This window comes from Corvus kubaryi, unplaced genomic scaffold (assembly GCF_017639235.1).
Source record: "Corvus kubaryi isolate FWS band 111438036 unplaced genomic scaffold, C.kubaryi_AGA036_p1.0 37398, whole genome shotgun sequence".
Taxonomy (NCBI): Eukaryota; Metazoa; Chordata; class Aves; order Passeriformes; family Corvidae; genus Corvus; species Corvus kubaryi.
In genome coordinates, this window is record NW_024581137.1 from 50,374,089 (window position 1) to 50,399,755 (window position 25,667).

The 25,667-nt window shown below is 41.8% G+C and overlaps 1 protein-coding gene and 1 long non-coding RNA gene across 2 annotated transcripts in view; one reads left to right on the forward strand and one right to left on the reverse strand.

Moving 5' to 3' along the window:
• The window catches only part of DNAJB6 (DnaJ heat shock protein family (Hsp40) member B6), a 126,272-nt gene that overhangs the window by 4,067 nt on the left and 96,538 nt on the right, over positions 1–25,667 (reverse strand). The window contains exon 14 of the transcript XR_006018688.1: positions 109–191. The gene's annotated coding sequence lies outside the window, so the exon portion shown is untranslated. The remainder of the gene's footprint in view (positions 1–108; positions 192–25,667) is intronic.
• LOC121671969 lies at positions 13,163–21,275 on the forward strand. The gene is made up of 3 exons (XR_006018690.1): positions 13,163–13,243; positions 13,670–13,803; positions 20,293–21,275. It is a non-coding gene; the product is annotated as an uncharacterized LOC121671969 (long non-coding RNA).

A 25,667-nucleotide genomic window follows, 5' to 3' on the forward strand; every position in this document is an offset into this window, starting at 1 on the left:
GGACCCCAGTAAAAGATGCATCTATTTTCACAAGGACATTGCAAAGATGCCACATGATACACAGCGGTTTTAATCACTAAATAATCATCCAGTACAGACACTCTTCACCTGTCATGGTAGACTCGGTCTGGCCCTCCAAGGGTCTAGGATCTTCTTGGGTTTGGCTCTTTGCATCATATTTGCCACAGAATCTGCAATTAAAACCAGAATAACTTGTTTTCCATGTTGAATATTTCCAGGTACAGATCTAGGTGTAAATAACTTGGTGAAACGGGATTTCTTTTGCTAGGTGTTTTACTTTGCTTTATTGTCTTTATTATCCTTTCCCTCTATGTACTGCCCAAGCAGAAGTGGTTTTCCTGCTGTTACATGACAGCTTAAATAGATCCATGAGCCACGTCCCCATTTCAGAGGGCACAAAAACACCTGAGGGATTGCCCTGTGCCAGCATCCAGGTAATAAGAGCTGAACCAGCTCCTAAGCTGGATGGCAGTGGGCCCAAAGGAGGGTTTGGAAGTAGCTAGATAGAGCAGTCCTTTTACAGTGAATTGGTCAAAGTGTTTCAAGTGGATTCATCCTCATGCTAATTTACAGGAGTCCTGCTTGAAGACATTGCATTTCCTTGGAATGAGACTATAAAGAGTATTTGGCCCTTGACCCATTAAATATACATTATTCCAAACATAACAAGCCAGATGCAGCTCTCCTTCCAGACCCCTTCTAAACACTTGAAATGGGTTGAGTGAAATAGGTCTCAAGCCAGTGCTGGCCCTGCTTGAAATGGGAGTTTGGACTAGGTGGTCTCCCAAGGCCCTTTCAGCCCTTTCAGGCTGGAGTGGTGCAGGGATGAGGAGGAAACCTGAGCACTGTTAAGCCCCTTCAGAGCTCTTGAAGCATCCTAAAGCTTATACTGGCAAAAGTGCAAGGAGTAGAGATTCCTTTCTTTGCTGACCGAATCAGTCAAGAGCTTGAAACACCTTCAGGGTGCAGAAGCAGCTCCTGCATTTACATGGCTGAGTCACACAGGCCAGAGACAGCCTTCCGCCAACGTGGGATTGGCACAAAAGCTGGATAATGAAGAGATGTTTACACTGCTGCTGCTGCTGCCTTTACTCCGGGACTTGTTTAATCTTGCAGGCTCTCAGGCAGTCACCATTCATGCACAGGTGCAACCATAAAGGGGCCAAATGTGGAAGGCAGGGTGTGACTAAGCCCAAAAATGAGCAACACAAATGCATTATTCATGCAGAAAGCTTACAATGCTCCACAATTCCTTTCTTCAGAGCAGATCACTCCACTATCAACGTCAGCTACATGATTCTTCATTTCTGACACCTGCCTTTGTTCCTTTTCTACCTCAGAAGCGAGGTGACCTGGGTGTTTGCCTGAAATTGTTGCTCAGGACTAATTTTCCAGCAATGCCGGGTAACAGCCTGGAACTTTTTGGAGGTAGATGTGACACGAGTGACGACAGGGTCCTGCCCTCTTATGCCATCTGCCCCTCTGAGCACAGGAGTCCATGTGATGTCAGGAACTTTGCTAGAGAACTGTGTTAGAGGAAAAGAAGGGTGCAAAAAAGAGAGAGGAAGAGGAGACCAGAGAAAGCAAAAAGGGAAGGTGAGGATGGGAAGAGAGAGAAACTTCCAATCAACATAAAAAAAGATGGAAACTTGACTGTGTTGTTGAAAATAATAGGGGTTTTAACAGTTAAAGGGTTTTAAAAGGTCATTATGCATTTAGCAGCAAAAGAGCAATATGAATTTCTAAGCAGCAACATCTGGAAGATCAAAAGAAATCATACTTCAATCAACATGAAAATCTCTGCTCATTACACACAATCATATTTAGTTATTAATAGACACAGGCTAGACACTGACATTTTACACATTTCATCCTATGATGCGCCAGGGACACTTCTGGCATTTAGTTTATCATTTTCATCAGTGTCATGGAAAGAGTGACCGCTATGACCCCAAAAATCTCACACTGTCAGTCATCGTAAGTGAATTTATCAACACATACGAAATCAGAATCCACATGAGAGTTTTAACTGTTTGCATACTAAATTACTTCATTCTTCACGCTTCAAAAAAAAAATCAGTTTTGCATAATAAATAATGATAAGGGCCAGCGGACAATTATATAGGTGGAAACAGTATGCAAAATACTTGGAATTCAAATTTGATGTGTGAATATATCCAGAAGTTGCTTAAGTAATCAGCTCAGCAGCTGTATTAGCTATTGTTAGAGCTTAATACAAAAGCTCTTCAGCTTGTATTAAAAGCAGCCCAACTTAAACTGCAGTTGGCACATGTCCTATTAGTATTTTTGTTTTGCTAGACAACTTCCAATGGATTCAGATGTGCAGTTAGGTCAATATTAAAATTAAATGGTCTGTTGTTTTAATTCAGAATACAAAGAGGTCTTTGGGAGGAAGGAGTCAGTCCAAAAATAATGTTGACTCCAACAAGAGCACAAACAGAAAGTGCTGTAAGCCAGCAGCCCCAGCCTAAATCTGTACCTTGTGGTGTGAGAGGGAAGGCTCTTAGCTGAGAATCATTTGCTAAACTGGCATATTCGATTTCATGACTGATTTTTGTGTGTAATAATTGCATTAAAAAAATAATGAGAGTGGGTTTCTTTCTAGTTTTAGCAATCACTATGGCAAACATGCTGAGACGCTTCAGACAGAAATGTGATTTTACTTCTAATGACAATTATTTTTGGACTGAATTGGACTAAATTCGTTAATTAGATCTGTCACTGCATTTTCTAACTCGGTTATTGCATCCTTTGATGATTTTACTAGAATTATACTTCTATTCCTGCCACTTTGCATTCTATGCTTTAATAATTCTTCAGACAAGTATGCTAGGCAGTTGATTACATTTTGTGGCAGCAGTAATGTAAACCCTCTCCTGTGTTACATTGATTCAAAAATCACGCTGGTCACTGAACCAACGCACTAAGCCAATACTGCTCTGAACGAGTGAACTGTTCAGAGGAATTCAGCCAGGGACAGATTGTAGACGTGCTTTTTTAGTCATTAAATGGATATAAACAGTTACAAGCAATTGTAAATGAAAACAATTTTAAAATAAAATCTTGGATGTTCTAAAACTCATTTAGTTATCAGCAAAATGAGATCTCATCTACTAAATTATCTCAGGGCAAGCTGGCATAGGTTAATGAACTGACAGATTTTTAAAGATCTTGCCATTTCAACAACTTTAGAAAATTGATTGTTTTTATGCGAGGTCTGGCTTTTTACTCACCCAGAACTGTGGGTGTAGTTAGAAATTCACTTTTGGAATAAAGACAATATGATCAAAATAGTCACGTCCAAAAAAACTCCAGCACTCCCAAGCTACTGATTCCTCCCAGCCTCCCTGTGTACCCAGACATCTGCCAGTCAGGTGCTGTGATGTGGATTACAAGACAAAATCCTGCTACTGAAAATACCCAACATAGCTGGTAGGGCAGTGAGCAGCCCACTGGACCATGCTGGCTGTAATTCAACTGTCTGCCCTGCACAGGAGACAGCTTGGAGCTGCCCTGCAGCCCAGGCAGAACAGGGAATGATCACAGTTTCCCTCTTCTCTGCTTGCTCAAAGGAGAAACATTTGCTCGGCTTCTTTTCCTAGAATTAAACTGCTTCTGTTGTCTCTCTTTCAAGAGAGGGATCACAGAGCCAGAATTCCAGAAATTACCTAGTTCTGCCTGACATCTCCTTATGCAGTTCTGTCCCATCCCTAAGAGAATGCATCTAAGAGAAGATTTTTATTAAACACATTCAGTGATATTTTTAATGCCAGTTTAAGAGCATTTTCACATTTATTGTACAGCTGGATTTTTTCAAAGTATCTGTGCAGGTCTTAGGAAGATATCCTGTGATTCCAGTATTTGGTTGTTTGGCTTTAGGAGTGCTATTAGTTTCCTAGTAGTGACCTACCAGACTTCCAGGACACAGGGACCAGCTAATCACTTCCCAATAGTCTTCTTCCCACATTTCATTTAATTCGTCCAAGTGGGCTCAATTTTCAATCCACTAGCAACAGCACAGGGTAAAAATATTTGTAATTCTAATAGTTGATTTGTAATTATTTCTTAACCTCCACGCATTTCTTTTCTGTAAGTGGATGCTTTCTTGAAATGTCGAGCTGCAAAATAGAAATGGATATTGTTTTAAAAGGATGCATAAACCTGGAAAATGCAGTAATGTTCAAGCACCAGGCTGAAAGTCAGAAAGGCCTTGCTGGGGTATGAAGGAAACAGCAAATCAACACAGCCCCATGAAGAGGCTATCCATTATTCCATAGCCCAGCCCTGAACCTGAGCACTAATTTTCTTTTTTTAAATCCTCTCCCATATGGTTTTTGATCATAAAAGTGCACTTCCAAATAAATAGACTTTATAATAACAGATTTGAATCTGAATTGTTAAAATTTCCAAGGATTTTACTAAAAATAACTAATAATTCCTTATGAAGGTACTTTCCAGACTGAGAAATGAATTCCAAGAAGGAAGCACTGGTGGGGAATGAGCTCATGGTCTTGGAAGTGAAGTTCCAAGAGATGATGTCTGGGAATTTCTGCCTTATCACCTCCGTGGATTTTTGTCATGTTGTCATGATTTAATTTTGGCAATTTGTCTCCCCTACTATAAATACAGTTAAAAAAACTAAGAGGCCGTTCACTCATGGCTTTTCTGAACCAGTCTGGGTTTTTTTACCTTGGTAAGCAAAATATTGATACTTGAATGTCTACAGTGCTCCATGAAGAGGCAAGACAGAGAAAGATGAAGCACATGGGCATGAGGAAGAGGTGGGATATTTAGCCAGTTCTTGCAAAATTAGACACTTTGAACAAAACAAAGCAGTTAAAAGTATAAAGCTGCAGGAGCACCATAAGAGCAGGGCAGGAGGAGGGTGGGTTTGAAGGGCAACAGCAAAAAAAGAATCACTGATCTTTTAATGACCACTACTTATACCTATTCAAAACTTTGCAAAATCATGTGCAAAACTTTAGCTGGAGGGAGCAGCGAGAGAGCACCTTGTAGTGCAGTAAAGCCACAAGTGTTCCTTGGATATAGTAGGGTGCTGGCCCTTGACCCCACAAGCGCTTTCCTCCTGCATGATCTGCCCCAGACACTGAGAGGTCACAGCAAAGAACTGGTCCAGTGAGGACTGGACATGCTCTTTTTCTGGGAGAGAAAAAAGCCCTGAGAAATCCTGGGGCATGACTTCCACACTGGGTCAGTAATTGAATGGAAGAGGGGAGGAGGGGGAAAAGGAGCAAGAGGGCTGTCAGGCAAGCAGAAAAGCAAAGGAGCAAAAGCGGTTTTCTCTCAGCATGAAAAGTGCCCTGTGACATCTGGTCAGGATGCTTGTGGAGCAGTAGGATTCATGCAGGTAAAAAAAAAAAACATCCTGATGGAGGCCTGAAGCAAGGCAAGGTGGGGTAGCTGTGGGAGGACTGTCAGAAGGGATGTAGTCACTCTGAAACAGAGATGCCTCTGCACAAAACTTATACCAGTGCAACTCATTTGAAAACAGAGTCATGCTGCTTCCAAAGTGGTTTAATTAAGGCAGAATCAAAATGTCAGCTTAAAATAAAGGAAAAAAGAAAAAGAAAAGAACTTTTGTATGAAGACACAAGGCAGCTGATGCCAAAAAACCCACAAAAATTACAGAGGAGGGAAAAAAAATGCCAACATTTCTATCTTGCCAAAGACCTTTCTCACTGGAGGGAATTTCACTTGAATAGTTGCCACTGCTGGCAGCTGGAGTTGCAAACTGAGCAGGGGAGCAGCAGGGTTCTCATTCTCTCGCCTTGCTGACCAAGAGCTCTGACAATCCAGCTCATTATTTTCAAAAGCTCAGCTCAAAGCAGCAGTCCCAGCGCTGGCTGGGCCCACATTAGTCCATTTACAGCGTTTGCACCATCCAGTGACTGGGATTCTGGCAAGAACCAAGATAAAAACCATCTTGGAAAGGAGGTTTGGCGAATGGCAACACTGAAAGCACTTCTGGATTTGTTATGCAAGAGGAAACTCAATGAGAAATCCAGCACAACACTGCAGCCAGATGCAGTTTTGTGGGATCAGTGTAAGGGATGGAAAGGGAAAGTTTTATTCTGAGTGGAGAAGCCTTGGGTGCCCTTCTTCCATTGAATGTTTGCAGGAGGTTTATGAACCTCCACATGCACTTTGGAAGTGGAACTGTAGAAACTGAAATTGATATTGCTGCTTTTGATCCAAACTGGCTTGGGCACCCAGGTAATTCCTCAGCTGCAAAGCAGCACCTGCCTTGCCCTCATGCAAACCATAGGCAAAGGTCCAGACAGCAGCTCCAGAGATGGTTTTGGAAATGGCAACCCAATGCCAGACTGGACCAAGTCAGCTCATGACAAGGAGAAACTCAGAACACCGGCAGCAAAGGTGGTTATTGTTGATAGATGTTGTTTCAGCTTTTCTAATCTAAAAACAACAGTTAATAAAACCTAACAAAATCTTCTCCAAGAAATTTCACTATTGAGCAAATTTTTATGCCTGAGCTATAAGCCCAATTAACAACACTACAATGGAAATGATAGTAGAAACCACACTACAGTGGTGCTATGGGGAATGCCTTCCCTTTGTCTTGTTACAGTTCCTTTTTTCCCAAGTTGAAAATAAATATATAAGTTAAACAAAATAAAAATGCCCATCTAATTTTGCAGATGCATAGTTAATTAATCACTTAATTTAACCCACTTAGCTTCAACGGGAAAGAAATGCAATCTGACAGTCAAGGTAATATTTTTCCATTCATTCTAGTGTTTGAAAACATCTACTTTATTTTAATAGCAGCTGAATTCAATGGATTGATGCTAATGTTTTTGCTTAATTTGGTTTTAGAAAGGTTGTATAACATTTAATAGGTAAAGAACATACCATGGGTAAAAATAAGTGTCATTATGTTTCTGGCAAATACTACCAAATTTTATTAAAAACAAATATATATATTTGTGAATAGATTGATTAAAAAGGTACTTAGCTGGGAAAATTTCGTTTTGGCTGAAAGTTTATTAAAAAAAATCATCTGCTTACAGCACCAAAGAACACACTGCTACAAAACATTGAAGTGTGTGGTTTGTTATATTTGAAATCTGAGATTCTCGTGTTAATGGCTCCCAGTATTCATTACCATAATGCAGCATTAAACAAGCTATGCTACACTGCCTCCACAACACGCTGCTGTCCATCAGCAGGGAGCGGGGCACTGGGGACCTGATCTGCAGCTTTGTGCAGCCAAAGGCTGAGCTGCTTGTTTTCCCTGGCTTTCCTTTCACCTACAGCAGGAGGTGGCACCTGCGCCCCAACAGAGTGCTCACGTTCAGCATCGCTGAGCAGGTTGTGCTGCTCCTGCTGCACCTCTTGCTCAACACGCTGTGTATAGATAAAGGCAAAGGCAGCTCAAACTGACTCAGGAGGCAGGCAAAATTGAGATACAGCCTCGGGGTGAAGGATCAGGGCCAGGTTGCTGGATCCATGCCCACCACAAGAAGGCTTGGAACTGAATTTACCTATCCTGATATTGCTGGGGATGGCAACAAGAACACCTTCTCCAAGAGCTGTGTAGCTACTGCCCTCAGCATCTTATATAACACTGCCAGCACACACATGGATTAAATCATGGTGGTTTTCAAAACAGAACACAATGAGGGACTTGGGGGGACTATTACAAGGGTTACTAACAAAATCCCACACAGTGTATTCATGGGAGATTTTCGGGAAAGACTTAAGGAAAACTTTCAAGCAAAGCTCAGTGCAAGTATTGGTATACTGAAATTTAAGTGCATGCTTAAGTCTTGGCCTGGGGCCAAAGCTGTAAAGAAATAATATCCATAATAATGCTGACTGCATGCCTCTCCATGAGCTATAGTGAGTCACTGCATCTGAAGGCAAACCCCTGTGGCACAATGTCCTTGTTGTTTACAAATATGCGCTCATGCTTTCATATAGGTGCATGTATAAATGCACATACACAAATATATACTATGTATATGTGCCCAGCACCCACCATCTAAAGATCACAAGATGCTTTTAATATAAATTTCATGACTTAGATGCTCTACTCTGAGCTTTACAGATAATGGATTTTTTATCTCACTAGTGGCTCTGAAAAAATGTTGTTGAAATGACTGTCTCATTTCAAGCTACTTTGTTAGTTATCTGCAAACAGAAAAATATTTTTAAATCATTGTATCAGGTAAAACAAAATGCTTCATGTACCAAAATAATTTATTTTTCATCTGATGTTAAGAATTTACAATTTTTTTGGAATAAATTTTCATGTCATTCCTAGCTAAAATGTACTTTCCAATAAAAAAAAGATATACCACCCTGACAGTATCACAAAGAAGCATGCTTCCTATGAAATTAGAAAGCAAAGTTGACAGTGAGATAATTTTTTTTACAAGTAAATATTTAGTATCATGGAAACTTCTTGGTTCATCAGAAGTTTTGCATAAAATAGTTCATCCAGTTGTGTATTTGGGCCAAGCACATGGTTCCTGTTTTTAAAGTTGTAGACAGACTGGAAGCAGTTTAAGGTATGTCCTTGCTCCTCTAGCTTTTTTTGTGCAATTATATATTATGTGCTGTTCGGGTAAGAGACATTAGGGAAGGGAATACACATGTTCTTGGTTCTTGAGCTGCAGTAGTACTGGGAAATGAAATATTATTTTGGCAATGAATATATTAACAGTAAAAAGGGAAAGGAGAGTCATTATTTGTCCACAGTGTAGTAAACTCTTTTGCTGAACCTGCTTCTAATAGGCACCATGGCCAACAAGTCCCTGCACTTTGTCTCCATCCAGCTTTGCCTTTGTCCAGAAGGAAACAATGCAGGAAACCCAGCAGTTGAGTACATCCTCCTGCCTCTGTCCAAGGCCGCGGCAAAGAGGCTGCTACCTGCACACTGCCACACAAGTGCAGGCAGGGGGAGGATAAACAGATGTGGCCCAGCTCTGCCTGGGATGCTGCCCCTGCATCCAGCTCTTCTCCTCCCACCTTCACTGAGCAGCCAGGGAAAGGCGAAGGGAAGAAAAGAAAGAAGTTCAAAACCAAGACCCACTGCTGCAGCTACAGCAACATAGAAAAAGCTGTTCATCTCCTGCCTCACACACACTGATGTCACATTTGTCAGAGGCATCCTTCTCCTAAGAAAAACATGGGTCCATGGTTAGTCCTGGCACTGTTGGGGTCTCCAGCTGCCTGCAGCCTATGGAGTCTGACAGTCCCAAGTCCAGGGAGCTGAGAAGGAAACCAAGCTTGAGCAGCTGGAGACAGGTGAAGGAAATCAAAAAACACATAAAATTCATTATTGCTAAAATGCATAGCAATAGAATTTAATGACTATTCTGCTGAAAAGATAAATATCAGCATGTGGAAGAAACCCTGAGCAGGAAATAACAAAAAGAGAAAGGCCAGGTTACGCTATCATTTAATCAGAAATATAATAGATGATGGTGAAGGAAAAGGTCTTGCCAGCAATGCAGTTTGGTTGGATCCTTAGTGAGGCATAAGCTTTGCTCTCAGAAAGTCTTTCTTGAAAAATAAATTCATATTGGCTTGAATACAGGCAGTGTCACACAGAGTGACAACTGGCTGAGTGGCTGTAAACAAAAGGTAATGATAAATGACACTACATCAGGTCGGTGTGTCTGCATGGAAGTGACGGCCAACGAGATACCATCGAGGAGAGGCTGGAGCTGTCAGAGAGCTACCCTGGCTTTATTTAACATCTTTGCTAATTATTTGGAAAAGGAAGGAGAAATGCACTGCATTTGCTTCATTTGATTTTCAAGAAAAGAGGCAAGACTCTCACCTGCTCCTGGGAGACCCCTAATACCAAAGCACTGTTATCCCAGTGTCGGCAGGGAGATGGATTGCTCCGAGGCTGCGCAGGCGATTGTTTGGGAAAACGCCCAACGGTGGAGGTGGTGGCAGCAGTACAAAAGAATATGTAGCAATTATCTGCCTGGTGAGGGGGCTGTACAGGAGCAATCCAGCTCTTGACGTAAGCAAAATGCAGTAAAGCAGATAAATAAATCTCTGTGTCGCAGGGGGTGTTTTCAATAAACCTGCAGGAATTTTTGCTCCAAATTATTTTAAGTAGCTGTGCTATTTCCATGGGGAATTTCTTATCTCCTCCTTCTATTGTGAGGGCGTTCTTTCACCTTGCAGACATATGAGTGAAGAGAAAGAGGTGAGACAGCATTCATTACTTGGATGTTGAGGTTTTACATCACAAGGAGGGGGAAGAGTAGCAAGAGGAGTGTTTGAGTGGGCAGCCCAATGGAGGAGCAGAGGCAGAGAAAGAATGGTCAGGATTAGGCAGAGATTTCACAAAGTATGCTAAAGCCAGAAGGAAAAGGACTGGTTTTTTTCTGCCTTTCAGGTGAAGGCAGGCCTGGCTCTGTTGTGTCCTGCACTCCTCGCTGCCAAAACCAGAGCAACACTGTTTAAATAAGAGAGGGAAAAACCTCAACACAGGGAAAATAGAGTAAATGGTAGATGAAAAGACCTTCATGCTGAAGGAAGGGATAATCCCTCCATAGGACAACAGGCCCAGGGGATAGAGATTGCTTTGGTCTCCTGTGGCTAGAGGAAAGAGGAGAAAAAAGCAAGCAAGTTCTGATGGATTTCTCCTACACTGCTTCTGAATTTTCTCATTCAGAAGATGGTTTTTAGCAGGCTACTCAAGAGGCAGATCACCCAACCACTCCCCTGATTTCTTGAGCATTTCTGCTGTATTGCGTAGGTGGTGATATTGTCAGATGCTGAAAGGAAGAAAGAGACAGAGTAGGGCTAGGAAAACAAAAACAAATTATTAGTAATCTCCTCAAAAATCCAGCAAGGGACTCTAGAAAATGGGTCTGCACTTATGTCCAGGTTTTGGCAAACTAAGCGTACTATTGCCTTTTCTCAATTTTGTCTTATTTTCCTAAAGGTATTTTTAACAGTTATTTTTCCTGCACTATAAACCAGGAATAATATCCCTCCATACAGGGGAGTTTTGCCATTTCATCATAACGTGCAGAGGGAAGTCTGTTGTTTCTCAAGATCAATATACTTGCAAAACCTTGAATGCTGAACCTGAGAGGCAGGGGATGTTCCCAATAGCCTGAGTCTCAAACTCAGGTTGCAAAAGTAGGGCAACAGCTGAAGTGAGCTAATGCTCTTTCATGGAAGTCAATCTGGTTGTTCCCACACCTGCCCTGAAAGCTGGAAATGATGGACTTTCAAGCAACATTACTCTGTATGTTTGGACCAGACATGTGCATTAGTTGATGCTGTTGGAGCATAAATAATTAATAAATATGACCAGGAGTGTGTCCAGCAACTGCTTCACCAAAGAACCTCAATATCAGTATCCAAAAGCCTTTTAAATAAATCTTTCCACATTCCCATTATAAAGTGAAAGGGTCCCTTGACTCTTTAAAAGGCTTTTTTTTCCCTCAGCTCGGAGTGGTATAAATGCAATATGATTTCATATGACTTTAGACATGTGATACTGTCCAGAGCAGGCTACTCTGCATCACTGAGATGCCAACACTTGGCTAGCAAAAGTGGAAACACAGCAGGTAACGACCCAGCACAGGCAGGCTGATGGAGCTATTTTATTCTGTTCTGTGACCCATGTTACAACAGAAAAATTTATTGGATTGCTGGTGTCTCCTTGTGAGCCAAAAGAAGGGAAAGTTGTCGGGACACAGTCACGACCCCAGGTCAAGAATTACTGACATGATGGCCTAATAAAACTTTTGTCTTTCCCTATGGCAATCAGGTCATGCTGGGAAACTTACACCTCTCTTGTCATAAGAGATTCAACAGTCAGAATTCAACCCTATTCAAGGGCAGAGATGCCACTGGCATCAATAGGAGCAGAAATGGTATGAAAGAGTTGAAATGTCAAGTGTGTATTTGCAGAAACTGATTCTGCTGAAGACTATGCAGATATAATTATGCTGCTCTTTTCCCCATTGCTCTCCTTTTATATTATCTAAGGCAAAGTGCCCACAGAGGACACAGATGCACTCTATTAGATGTAGAGTGAGTATTGTTAAAAATATCCTCTCTAAAACCAACTACATATTTACTCCTTTGTAACCTCATCAACTGTGACACTATGTAATTACAGATTGTTCAAGAGTCTTGTCTGCCCACTCAGTGCCAGACTGAAAAACAACTAAAGAAAACATAAAAAGCAAAACAGACAACTGAGCATGTGCCCTCCACCACGCTCCCAAGAGGCTCACTAACTGTGTATATGCTCCATGTCTCAGGGAGGATAGTGCCCATCTACAACATTCTTCTCCTCCATGAGGCACTTTTACAACACTAAAGTTGCTAACAGAAGAAAACAGCAGCATGTGGGAAAGTTTTGACAGAATCAACGTGGATGAGTCACTTTCATTTTTTTTGTTTCTACTGCACTAGCTTTCAAAAAAAGACTATGGCTTTTTTTCTGGGTAATGATTTCCTCCCTCATGCTGTGTTGGTGCAGCCAATGCTGTGCCAGGACTCTGCCTCAAGGCCCCGAGGTCTGTCTCTACAGCACAAACCTCAGTCCTTGTCCTGTAATCAGCCCCACATAGGCAGAGCATTGGTACACACAGAGCTCTGCTGAGTTTTGGGAGCTCTGCATGGATGAGACAATCTTCCCACACAGATCAAGGATTGAGAGTGGAGCTTAAGAGAGAAAATAATAAACAAGGGGATAAAACCCACTGTGAAATACTGGGTAATTTTTTAAAATGTAATTTAGCAGGTGTTTAGTGATTACCCTGAAAATAAGGCACAAACACTTTCATGACTCATATCTGTGCTTCAGTAGAAGTCTCTTTTCCATGCTATAGCTGTAATTTAAAACATTTGCTTCATCCTGAGAGGAAAAATGAAGATGTTTGAAATAAACCACCGCTGCAGAACTTACCCCTGTAGGGTACACACAAAAACTACACCACCAGCAAAGGCTGAACTCTGATCATGGTTCCTCCTTGGGGGACAGCTGTACTCTCCTTCTTATTTTGGATTCCTCTCTTCTTTTACACTAAATGCTTAGACCTGGTCAGCTATAAATAGCTAATATTGCAGATCAACAGTTTGGTGGGATGGGGACTGCGTTACATCTTTGTCCTCATCTAGAAATGTTCTACAGCAGCAGGTCTGTCTTAATGTTTTCATAATGTAAAAGGTAAGTGCTGATTATATAAATTAATAACTGGAGGGGTAGGGTGACAAATGACTACTTGACAGCAAATTGGTAGTGAAATTGTTACTGTTCCTTTGTGTTTAATATGACTTGCTAAGTTAAGTGGTTGGGGTTTTCTGTGATTTCATCATGACTCTGCAGAGCACCACACAGGATGCTACAGGTTATCCCTGCTTTAGCCAGTGTTCCTTAACATCCATATGCTTCTCTGTAAAGCACTTTCTACATCCTCAAATCCTATAAAGAGCAACAGCTCCACTGATAGAAGGTGACCCCACCAGAGGTTGGCTGGTTTATGCCAGGTGTGGTCTAGGACATGGCACTGCTTATCAGTATTGCAGAAATGAGTTGAAATCAAAACACCTCTTCCAAGCAATTCCTTTTGAACCTCTCCTCTTTCTTTCTTAGGTAATTTCATCTTTCCCCATCTCTTGTTAGAAGACAGTGTTGGTTTCTCACCATGGAGCCCATAAAGAAATCTCTGGCAGGAAGATGTGGGGAAAGCAAGAGCTAGGAAGTGATTTTTAGGGGCAGAATGTCAGGTAAGTTATAGAATGACTCTATCAGTTTATATAGGTATTCCCTGCTGGAAAAGATACCTAATAAAGGGTTTTCAATCTTGTTGACAAAAGCTTGAACAAGATTGAATAGCTGGAAGTTAGACAAATTCAACCTTGAAACGAGATATAAGTTTCTGGCAGACAGGGTAATTAAACACTAAAATATTATCAGTAAAGGAGGGTCTCACTACTGGCTGGAGGTTGCAAGGCAATACCACGTACCTTCCTAAAAGATGTGGTTTCAATACAACCTTGGAGCTAGGCTGGACAGGAAGGATCCCCTCTCCCTCTCATGCCCAACTGGACAGATGGAGATGACTGGGCATTTGCAGTTGGGATTTTTTATTTATTTGACTGTTTGAGGATTAGGGGTTTTTTTCAAAATTACAGACTTGCAATAACTGACAAAAAGGCACCAAACAAACTAGATCTGGCTTCTAACCAGACAGAGACAAATGTTCCTAGATACTATGGATGTAGTATCTGTCTGGCTTAAATGCACAGAACCATATTGATTAAAGGTTGGAAAGAATTTCTCAGGTCAAATTGGAAAAAAAAGTTAAAAGATGGGAGAAAGCACTACTTTTACTAATTGTGATCAATTAGGCATGTCCCATTTAATAAACTCTCCATCATCACTGAGGCCTCCCACATACTTGGCATATAGCTTGTTCTTTCTGTGTTGTGCCTGTGGCATGCAACTGCTACCCCTGAAGATTTAAATTCTCTAACCTAACTAAAACCATCATGCTGAAAATATTTGTGAATCAACTAAAATTGAACAGACCATATTATATTTGAGATCAAACTAGATGATCTTATGGCACTTTCCTACCTTAGAAGGAATTACCCTTAAGAAATCAAGGATCAATGCTGTTTTCCTTTATCACAATATGAGTTTTGATACCAATGACAACAAATTTCCTATATATGCACAGGGATATTCAAACCTGCCACCTTTGCCAATAGCTGTGAGTTCAAGACCTGCTTGAAAAGCGCAAACAAAGCACAGTGCAGCAGCCCACTGTGTTGCACAGGGATTGCTGAAGGTAGATTGGAGCTTTTGCTTGCAAATTTTAACTATTACACTCCAATTACTTATGCTGCTTTTATTCACACAACCTGCAACCATATCAACACCTCTGCAACACAGGCACTTATTCCCTATGAAACATCCATAATTCTGGTATCATAGTCCTTCCTCCAGAAGGAACCTATCCATCATGGTACCTTTTCCTCCCAGGCCATACATAACAGAAGCTATTTGTAATCTAGTAGAATTATGGCATGTGGGAGCCTCATCCAAAGTGCTGTTATTCCTCTTATGTCACTGTTTTATCTCAGTTTTGGATAAATGGCAACATCTTGACTGATTCTATTTGATCACAGAGCATGGACAAAACAGTGGGACGTGCCACTATGGTAATCATGGCAAATACACAGTGATTTCTGGAGATGTATTAGACATCTCACTGCCGGCTGGCTTCAGCTTCACAACTCAGCTGCCAGCTGTCTTGGAAAGCTGAAGCAGCTACCAAGCTGCTGTTAAAGCAGATTCTGTGGCTGCACTTGCAGTGATCCTACCAACAGCTGCTACACAAAGAGTGGGAAGGGAAGGCCAGTAACCAGTTGCTTTGGAGTAACTGCTCCTGGCTCATTCAGAAAAAGGCTCTTTCCAGGCTTGCAAACACATTTTGTGTGAAAGAGGATTGTGTGGCAGACAGCAAAGAGTAGCACGACTGAGATGTTTCACAGAATCTTTTAGACTGGAAAAATCCTTTAAGATCATTGAGCCCAACCATTAACCCAGCACTGCCAAGTCCACCACTAAACCAATCCATAAGTGCCACATCTCCACATCTTCTAAATACCTCTAGGGATGTTGATTCCACCACTTCCCTGGGCAGCCTGTTCTAGTGCTTGACAACCCTTGCAGAGAAAACATTTTTCTTAATATCCAATCAAATCCTCCCCTGGTGCAAGTTAAGGCTGTGCCCTCTTGTCCTGTTGCTTATTCCTTGGGAGGAGAGACTGACCCTCACGTGGCTACACCCTTCTTTCAGGCAGTTGTAGGAAGTGATAAGGTCTTCCCTGACCTTCCTTTTATCCAGGCTAAAAAACCTCAGTTCCCTAAGCCACTACTCATAAGATTTGTGCTTCTGACCCTTCACCAGCTTCATTTCCCTTCTCTGGATACTCTCCAACACATCAGTGTCTTTCTTGTAGTAAGGGGCCCAAAACAGAATCCAGGATTAGACGTGCAACCTCACCAGTGCCCAGTACAGGGGGACAATCACTGCCCTGGTCCTCCTAGCCACATTATTGCTGATACAGGCCAGGATGTCATTGGCCTACCTTCCTGGCCACCTGGGCACACATAGCTAGTGTTCAGCTGCTGTCAACCAGCATCCCCAGGTCCTTTCCTGCAGGGCCAATTTCCAGCCACTCTGTCCCCAGCCTCTAGCACTGCCTGGGATTGTTGCGACCTAAATGCAGGACTGTAGTGGTTTGGTCCAAAATACTCATTACTGTTTATCTGCTGTGAGATAAGAATTAGGAGAAATGCAAAACAGGCACCAAACTTGAAAGAATATAAAGAAGTTTATTAACAGACCTAAAAGAAGAAAAAAAAAAATTATACCACCTTCAGAACTCTCCTCCTCCCCCCACCTTCCTCCCTTCTCCCACTGACAATGTGAAAAGACAACCCTTAAGATGTTCAGTCTGTTTACCACTTCCATAATAACCTTGTTCAGTCCATTTAGAAAGAGAAGTCTCTTCTTGCTCATGCTATGAAAACATTATCACAACGAGACAGCCGCCCACTTCCAAATATTGTTCAGTCCATTTAGGAAGAGGAGTCTCTCTGCCTGCGTGTGAGTCCTTTCCCCCGACTTGCAGCTTTTCCCGCAACTGCTTTCGAGGGTCCACTCTTGAAGTTTTTTGGGGTACAATTTTAAGGTTGAGCCATTCAGAAACAAAAACAGAGGCCCTTCTCCTTCCCTGGGAGCAAAGGGTCTTCATCATCTTCATCTTTAGGACTATCTCTGGGAGCATCTCTAGGAACTGAGGTTTTCTCCTTTCCCATTTGGAGCAAAAGTCCTCATCTGGTTCATCTCTAGGGACTGAGGTTTTCTCCTTTCCCGTTTGGAGCAAAAGTCCTCATCTGGTTCATCTCTCCCTGTCCAAACTTCTCATGAGATTACAGCTGCGTCAGCATCTGCCTATCTCAGCGCAGGTGCTTCTGCTCACGAGTTGAACACTCCACCCCCCATATCTTCATGAAATTACAGCAGGATACTCTGATATATCATAGCTTCACAACAGAATTTCAGCTTTAAGCATCTCCTCTCTCTCTTCCCTCAGGTTTTCAGCTCTTCACAGCAGTAAAAGGGTTACTCTCACCTCGGCCTTGCAGCTTTGCAGCTGGAATGTTGAATTTTTCTTATCGCAGTGGAGAGGGGGGAGAGCCGAGCCGCTCCGGCTGCCCACGGCAAGGCAGTGGGGGGGGGTTCCATGGCTGGAACAGGTCCATGGCTCCAGGATGGCCGTGGCCCGGCCCGGCCTGGCCCAAGCAGGGCCTGGCCGGGCCCGCTGGCCCCCACACGGGGCCCGCAGCCACCTGTCCCAGCGCCGGAAACGAGAGAGAGCTTGGAGGGGGAGTTTGCCTATTCTTAAATGTGGATCACAGAGGTGATCACAACTTTAAGTGGCTTAGAGAATTGTCCATATTCAAACTGGCCAGCTGATAGGTTCTATCAGTTCCCAGAGGAAACTGTAAGCACCCCTTAGCAAGGACGTCCCTTCCGGGACTATGACTGCTAACCTATGACAAGGACCCAGCACTCGGCCTTGTGGAACCTCATACCATTGGCCTTGGCAATGTGTTCAGCCTGACCAGATCCCTCTGCAAACCCTTCCTGCCCTCCAGCAGATCAACACTCCCACCCAACTTAATGTCATCTGCAAACTGACTGAGGGTGCACTCAATCCCCTCATCCAGATCACTTATAAAGATATTAAGCAGAACTGGCTCCAGTACTAAGCCCTGGGGAACACACTTGTAACTGGCCACCAGCTGGATGTAACTCCATTCTCCTCCACTCTCTGGGCCCAGCCATCCAGCCAGTTTTTATCCAGTAAACAGAGCACCTGTTCAAGCCACGAGCAGCCAGTTTCTGGAGAAGAATACTGTGGGAAATGGTGTCAAAGGCTTTACTATAGTCTAGGTGAACATCTACAGCATTTCCCTCACTCATTTAGGTAACCTTGTCATAGGAGGAGATGAGCTTGTTCAATCAAGACCTGCATTTCATAAACCCCTACTGGCTGGGCCTGATCCCCTGGCTGCTCTGTACAGAGATCTTTTGAAGCAGATAGAAAGTGAGTTTTCTGAAGAGCCTGAGTCACCAAAACACACTGTGACAGAATATTCATTTCAGCCTTGTGATCCCAGCACACCTACTTCCAGGACATGGGCTTGTCTCAATCTAAGGAAGACAGAACTAAATAGATCAAGCAAATTATGTGCCAAATAATGTTTATCTCCAATGCCTGGGCTCACTAGATCTGCTGTAAATATCTCCTCTCTAAATAGCTAACATATGATGAAATAAATGCTGTCACTGTGGAGAGGAAGGTTTGGATCCATAGTAGATTGCATCGTATTGGCTGTTCTTTTTCACAGGACAATTACTCTGCAAACAGAACCAAATCTGAAAGACTGTCTGGCTCTAATAACTGTAAAGTTTTGTGGCACCAGCAGCATCTGAGTCACTCATCAGTTTCTTCCCAATCTATATCTCCCAATATCCACTCTTCAAACAATAAAATGTGAGAACATATTTGCATATTATGGCAATTTCTAAATGAGTAGGCCTCATCAGTTTGACTAATGCCCTGGCTGGGCTTACAGAATTTGTACTGAAGAAGTTTTTCACCTAGTGCTCCATCATAAAGATGCACAAGTCATATCCCACAGCATGCTGACAGTTTGCATGTTACAAAATACATTGCAGAGTTTTGTACTAGGATTTTTCCTCTGGTACAAAACACAGCATTCAAGAACTAAATATGAATTTAAGGGATCCCTGAAATTCAAAGAGATTAAAGAACATCAGTAAGAAAAGAGTCATATCATGCTGTAAATCTGCAACGTTCTGAACAATCATTGCAAAATTCCTTGTATTTTTGGTGCACATCTATGGGACATCTGCAGCAAAGTGCCTATTATGGCTCTGAAGATACAGAGCCAAGCTGATTTGCTGTTCATTCCAGACTGGATGTCAACAGTCTTCTTGTTTTGCAGCACCTTGCTGGGGACATTTTGTCAAGCAGTATCAGCACATACCATGTTCATTCTCCCAAATCAGATCATCTGCTTTCTAGTCACGTGAAAGTGTGCCCCATCCTTCATGAAATGGCTACCAATAAAGAAGTTCATCCAGTTATTACCCTGCCCACACTTTGGTCCTATTTCCTCAGACGTTTCACCTGTCAACTTAGTGTTGTATCAAGAGGTAAAACTCCCTTAAGTGGTGATAAACAAGGTACACTCACAGGTACATGGCAAAAAAACAAAGGGTGAGGAAAATCCTTTCTGTCAAGACAAGTGAAAAAAAAGAGCAGTTGCCCACAATTTTGTGTACTTTCAAGGTCTAGCAGTGAGCTCACATGTCTCCTAGGAGCAGGATTTTCACTGAAATCCTGGCCTTTAGCGAACCTGATGGGGAACATTAGAGAGAGCAAAGAGGGTATGTTTTGAAAAACTCCCAGCAATCCCACAGAGGTGAGCCCAAATGGGACGAATTCATGTCTGGGAAGCCAGAAGGAGGCCCAGGGATAGATTAAAAAGAACTCACCATATCCTTGTTCTTATTAATAACAAGAGCTGCCTGTCTTAGGGTTTGCTAACAGACTGTTCCCAGTGCCCTTGACCTGAAACTCACTTTACTTTTGACATTTCCTGAGCAGCTGGCATTAAACAGAGGGTTTCTTTATCTGGGCTGCAATACTCTACTTTATCCTTTGTTTATTCTCATCAACTTCATCACACTGTACAATGTTTGTGGATTAATGTAAACTCTATGAAGATTACTGGTAGCATAAACCGGTTGAAATTACTTCAACAAAAAAAATGTTTTAAATTACAGAAGGATCTTTGTGAAGAATATGTTTGTGCTAAAGCACTATTTTAAAACAATTATTGTTAAAAATGCAAAGCTTTTTTTGTTTATACAGTCCTTAATAGGAAGGAGCATTAGAACGTTTGAGGTTTTTTTAAGTAAATTGAAAGAAGCCCTTTGTTTCTAAAAGAAAGAAACTTCCACTGAAACAATAAAATTAAAAATTTGGGGGGGAATGTAACTTTGTTATTTTCCGTGGAAATAGAATTGATTTTTTTTTCAATCAGATGCCACAGATATGAAGGAAAAAAAATACAATTTACTACTTTTCCTTTGTTTCTCCTAGCTGCTCCTGCTTTCTGAAGATTCCCTCCTACTCTGTCCTGGCCACACACCAACCTCCCGCTCATCATGCACTGAAATGTTCCCTTTCCTCATTCAGCTCTTTCCTTAATAGATGCTTCTTTTGTGAAAGCTTCCTGCATCATTTTTCTCCCTTTTGGTGACTCCAGACCTTCTCAGACTTGAACTATTGTCCAGTATGTATTGTATCCACTTGAGTCAGGTTGTTAGGTCCACACCCCAAAGGCCTCCAACCCCTCCTTCACCCCCTCAGTGCACAAACACAGCAAAGGGAATTATAAAATCTTAATCAGGAGAACTCAGCAAGGTTCCTCGTGAGGAGCTGCCTACAAAATGTCCTGGGGGAGATGCAAGGCTTGCTGGAGTTGAGGTTCCTCTGCCCTGAAGGTTCAAGCACTATTTTGGTGAAGTTTGGACCAATGCTTGAACGCAAAAGCTGTGCTGCAGACATCGTTACAAGAGCTTTTCACAACCTGACAGCAGACTTACAGAAAGAGCTTGGCTGCTGCTGTTTGAATTTCTTGTGATTCCTCAATAGAAAGCAGGGGAGAGATGCTAAGGCCATTTAAAGCACCGGAAAGATGCATTTGTTTAAATCACTTAAGTGCTTAAGAAGTCATTTGCTGCCTGTCTGCTGACTACTTAAACTATCCCAAATCTCGTGGTGCATGCAGCATGTATTTGTACAGGTGTGGAAATAATCATCTTCCAGTGTGTTAGACATAAAGTATTGTATACAAAAATGAAGTTCAATAAATGAAAAGTGTAAACCACAAGTCTTTGCTTCACAAAAACACGACCTACATTTCCTGCAAGTGCAAATTGTTAACAGATCTTTTGTTTTAATGTACGTTGCACAGAACCACTGTCACAAAAAAAAAAAAAAAATCAACAAATTTAACACATCCATATGTACAAATTTTAATACCCCGTTTTCAGCTAAACATATCTCACACGTTTCTCAGCTTTAAGCATCATGGGGTCTCTAATGATACATCTATAGCCTGGGTTGGTTTTTTTTATGGAGTTTGATGAAAGCTCTTTCAAAAATGGATGGGATAGACAATACAGTTTTGCCTTAACCATTTTCTTCACTAGAAAACATTTTAATAATAGAAAATAATAAAACATAAGGACCATTGCAGCTGAAGCTCTTAGGGACTGCCTGATGGCCAGAGCTCACCACAAGTATCTTCTGCTCCTGTATGCAGTGTTTCACAGACTTTCTCTTTTTTTAAGTGCTCATTGGTTTTTACATTTTTACATTTACATTTTGTTTAACAGTCCTAGAAACAAGGTATCATTCTACTCTGAATCACAGGAGGGTCGGATATATTTCGTCTTCATCTCAGAGCTCTTACTCAGCTATTTACTTCTCCCAGAGGAAAAACCATGAACCAGTCAGGATTTGAGATGCAAAAGGCATAAATTCCACAATACAAAATATGTAGAAATTTATCAAATTGCTCAGTCATTTCTTTGCTGAGTAAATTGTTTAGCATGCAATGGTCTGAAAAACAGGGGATTGAGGAGGAGTGGGTCTATCTCATCACATCAGTGATGAACCTTCAAGGTACAAAGAGACCTCCACCAAGGTCAATATTTGGACAGCTAAGGATGCCCACTCTCGGCTGAGTCTGGCCAAAATTACACCATCTGATTCAAAACAAGGATCAACTTCATTATTTTTGCTAGAATTAAGAGACTTTTTCGAGTAACTTTTGTCCACGGAGGCTCGACACAGAAAGGATTGAAATAATTTGTCACTAGTATGAAAAAAAACCCAACCAAAACTAAACTCTGCATAAGCTCAAGAGATGTGTCTCTTCTGACATCATTGTTCATTAGGTATAGGAAAATATAATTTCTGTAGCATTACATCCACTGTAGTTCTTATTTGAAGAAGATCAGGGGAATTGAATGAATTGTGGCAACCTGGGTATTCAGGTATGAAGCACCAGAAGCATGGTTCCAGCGGGGGGGCTCCAGCTGGGGAGTGATCTGTGGGGAACAAGATCCAGTTTTGCAGAGAAGTGAAGCGGCTACGTTACAGCTGTGGCACTCGCAAGGAACATCTCCACAGTCAAAGGCTTCTGACACCGTTTCCAGAGGCCTGAGCCACATCAACTGCACTGATGGAAGGTCTTGGGTTATGTCTGGGCAAAGATACCTTTTAGGACCCAAGAAAAGCCAGCCTGGCTGCTGCATTCCTCACGCACCATGGGGACAATTTCCTCTCCAACTGTTAGAAAATATCACTTCTGGTGTTTGTATCCTATTTTGTCTCCGAACCAAAGAGGGGGGGGAAAAAAAATACACCAGCAGGTCACCGAGTTCAGTGAAAAATCCTACAAGCTTTTCCTGAACAAATAACAGATAGTGACCTATGGCCCTGCCTTTGCATGAGAATTGCCATCAGCTTGAGGAGCCATTGCTGCAGCGAGGGACGCGCAAACGGCAGATTCTGATTTAAAACTGATCTCTTTTTTTTTCCCCCCCGATTTTTTTTTTTTTTTTTTTTTTTTATATTTTTTTTTAAGAACCTCGAAGAAAAGGGGGACGGGGGAGGTGGGGTGGGGGGAGAGGCCTGGCAGCTCATCTGCATTACAGATCAGGCCCTCTTTGAGCAAACCAAGCATCCATAATTCATTACATGTTTCCTGCAGGGCCTGGAGACGGCAGAGCCCCCCTAGCAACAGAGCCATGGCAACAGCGCGCGCCGCCCGGCCAATCCGCGCACGCCTCCCAGCCGCCGCCCGGCCAATCAGGCGGCGCGACACAAAGGGAGGGCGGGCGGCGGGGCGGGTTCTGAGGGAGTTGTATGGTTTGGGAAGTGTGTCCGTACAACCCTTAGCTGTGAGTGTGGTGTGAAACTGAGAGAAACTTGAGGGGTTTGATCAGTAGGAAGTGGGTTATTTATTTATTTATTTTTATGGTTTGCTTTTTTTTTTTTTAATGTATTTTAAAGCACCTTCACCTTGAGGAGGATTTCTCTGCAGAAAAATGCCGTGTATGCACCTAGCATAAAACCTCTGTAAATTTCTCCCTTCTTTTTTTTTTTTTTTTTTTTTTTTTTTTTTTTTTTTTCCTAACAAAGATTATTAAGTGCAAGTAGCTGTGTAATTTGGGATTTTATATTCGGTCTTTATGAACCACAGATGCTCCTCAACAGCTCACGGTACTACTCTATAAATGACATATCACTTCCAAGAATCAGTTTAAAAATCAGATTTTTTTTTTTCTCCTTTGCACCCTCCAGCAATAATCATTGTATTGTGGCTTTGCCCTTCCAAGCCCATGGCTTGTCTTACCTCACAGGACACAGTCATTGCTCTTGGGTGACATACTGGAGAACAAAGCAGAAATGCAAGTGGCAGAATAGTGGCAGAAACAACCCAAAAATTTGCCGTAGTAGAAGCTGTACTTGGAAACAAAAAGTGCTGAAAGCGTTGAGCCTCATCACATGCACTTCTTTTGTGGAGTTTTGTTAACTCTTTTTGTAGTACTGCTACACACAAAAATGTGTAATTTCCCTTCTTTGAGGGGGAGGAAAGGGATTGAGCTTTGTTTAAACAAGAGCAATGAAAAGCTCATTGATCACTAAAAGCACGCGATCATGTTCCATAAAGTAGTATCATTTTTCTCAGAACGGCATAAGGAAATACTTGCTTTTGAAATATTTGTATTTAACATACATTTTAAAATAAATACTTGATGTCCATGTGGGTACAGAAGTCTATAAATCCTAGTATAAAACTGTATCTTTTATCTTCGGGGAAAATGAAAAGCAATGATTTATCCAAACCTGAATATTGCACTTGAAGCCGGAATACTGTAGGTTATCTAAGTAAGCGCTTCACCCCTCAACCTAAAAGCTGATCCCAAATTCCACTCTAATGCATATGTTGCTGAGATAGTAAGAGCAAAGACCAGAAGATTTGCTATGGATGCTTCAAAGTACATTTTGGGACCCAGTGCCCCGTATTGAACTTCAAGAAATGATGCATAAATTGAATAAAGCCATGAAAACTGCCAGGGGAAGATTGAAAAACATATTCCAATCTCCCCTCATATATTTTATAAAATTTTGCAAACTACCTGCCTTTTCAAGGCCATGCCTTCAGATTCCACAGATGAAAAAATATTGTATCACTATCTTTTTTGATCTGATAAATGGCTGAGAACTCTTCTTTATCTTTCCTGTCTTTCAACAAATTAGGACGACTAATTACTATGTTTTCTGTTTAGAAGTGGCAGTTTCCCCCTTGTTTGAAGAGAAGCTGTGTTAGGATTTTCACAGCAGTATTTTGCAGCAGACAAACCTGAGATCAAAATATTTAATTTACCTTAAAAAAACCCCAACAACAATTAGTCGGAAAACATAATTAATGACCATATTTTTTTTCTTGTCAAGAACGATCAATTTAGCAATTTCATATTTTGCTTGCAATTAGACACAAATGAAGATTTTAACATCAGGCCTGTGACTGTTCATTAAAATAATTTAATGAACTCTGTGGTCTGCATACTTAAAAATCAGAAATTGCCTTCCAAGATGGTGAAGTTGTCCCATAACTTTATCCTTAACTTTGACAGATCCCATGTAGGACTGGAGGCATACTCACTGTGAAAGGCACAGTCCTCTCTAATGAGCTGTTGCAATCACACAACTTAAGCTAATGAATTTCTTATCCTCTTATGTGGATAAAAGTTTCTGTTAGAAGTCAAAAGATCTCCACTTTTTAAGTGGATTTGTACTTGCATTTGGGGAGGGAGAGGCTGAAAGGATACTGCAATGGGTGAAGTTCATTGTATTCTTCTTAACAAACAGCACTGTGTGGCAATAACGAAACCATCACAATTAATAAAGAATCCTCACATGCTCCATTTGAAGTGTGGAATGCTCCAAGGCAAAGACATGGATCCACAGGCACAGGTGGAAATAGGAGCTCACGCTTGAATGAGTCAAGTGAGTCTGTGCAGGAGAGAGGACCCTGTTGCCCCTCACATCCTTGAATGACTCCGTGTGTGGGGAGGAAGGCTCAGTCCTGGGCAGAGGACCCCCACCTGTGTCACTGCAACACAGTGTGTGGAATAATCTGTCACTTCCCTGGGCGAAGCTAAAATCTTCATTTGCGAGGGAGGTTTTCTGATGCACTGATGGACAGCAGCAGTCCTGAGCTTCACAGTGGTGAGATGCTGTAGAGTAACAGTATTGCGCACTTAGACAGGGATCTCAAAGCATTTCGTGACCATTTACTGCTCAAGCCTCAGAGCATCACAGAGATATTTCACCTAGGCCATAAAAACTGTGTTGTTTCACATTTAAGTGTCACTTCTCCTATAGAAACTGTGTGT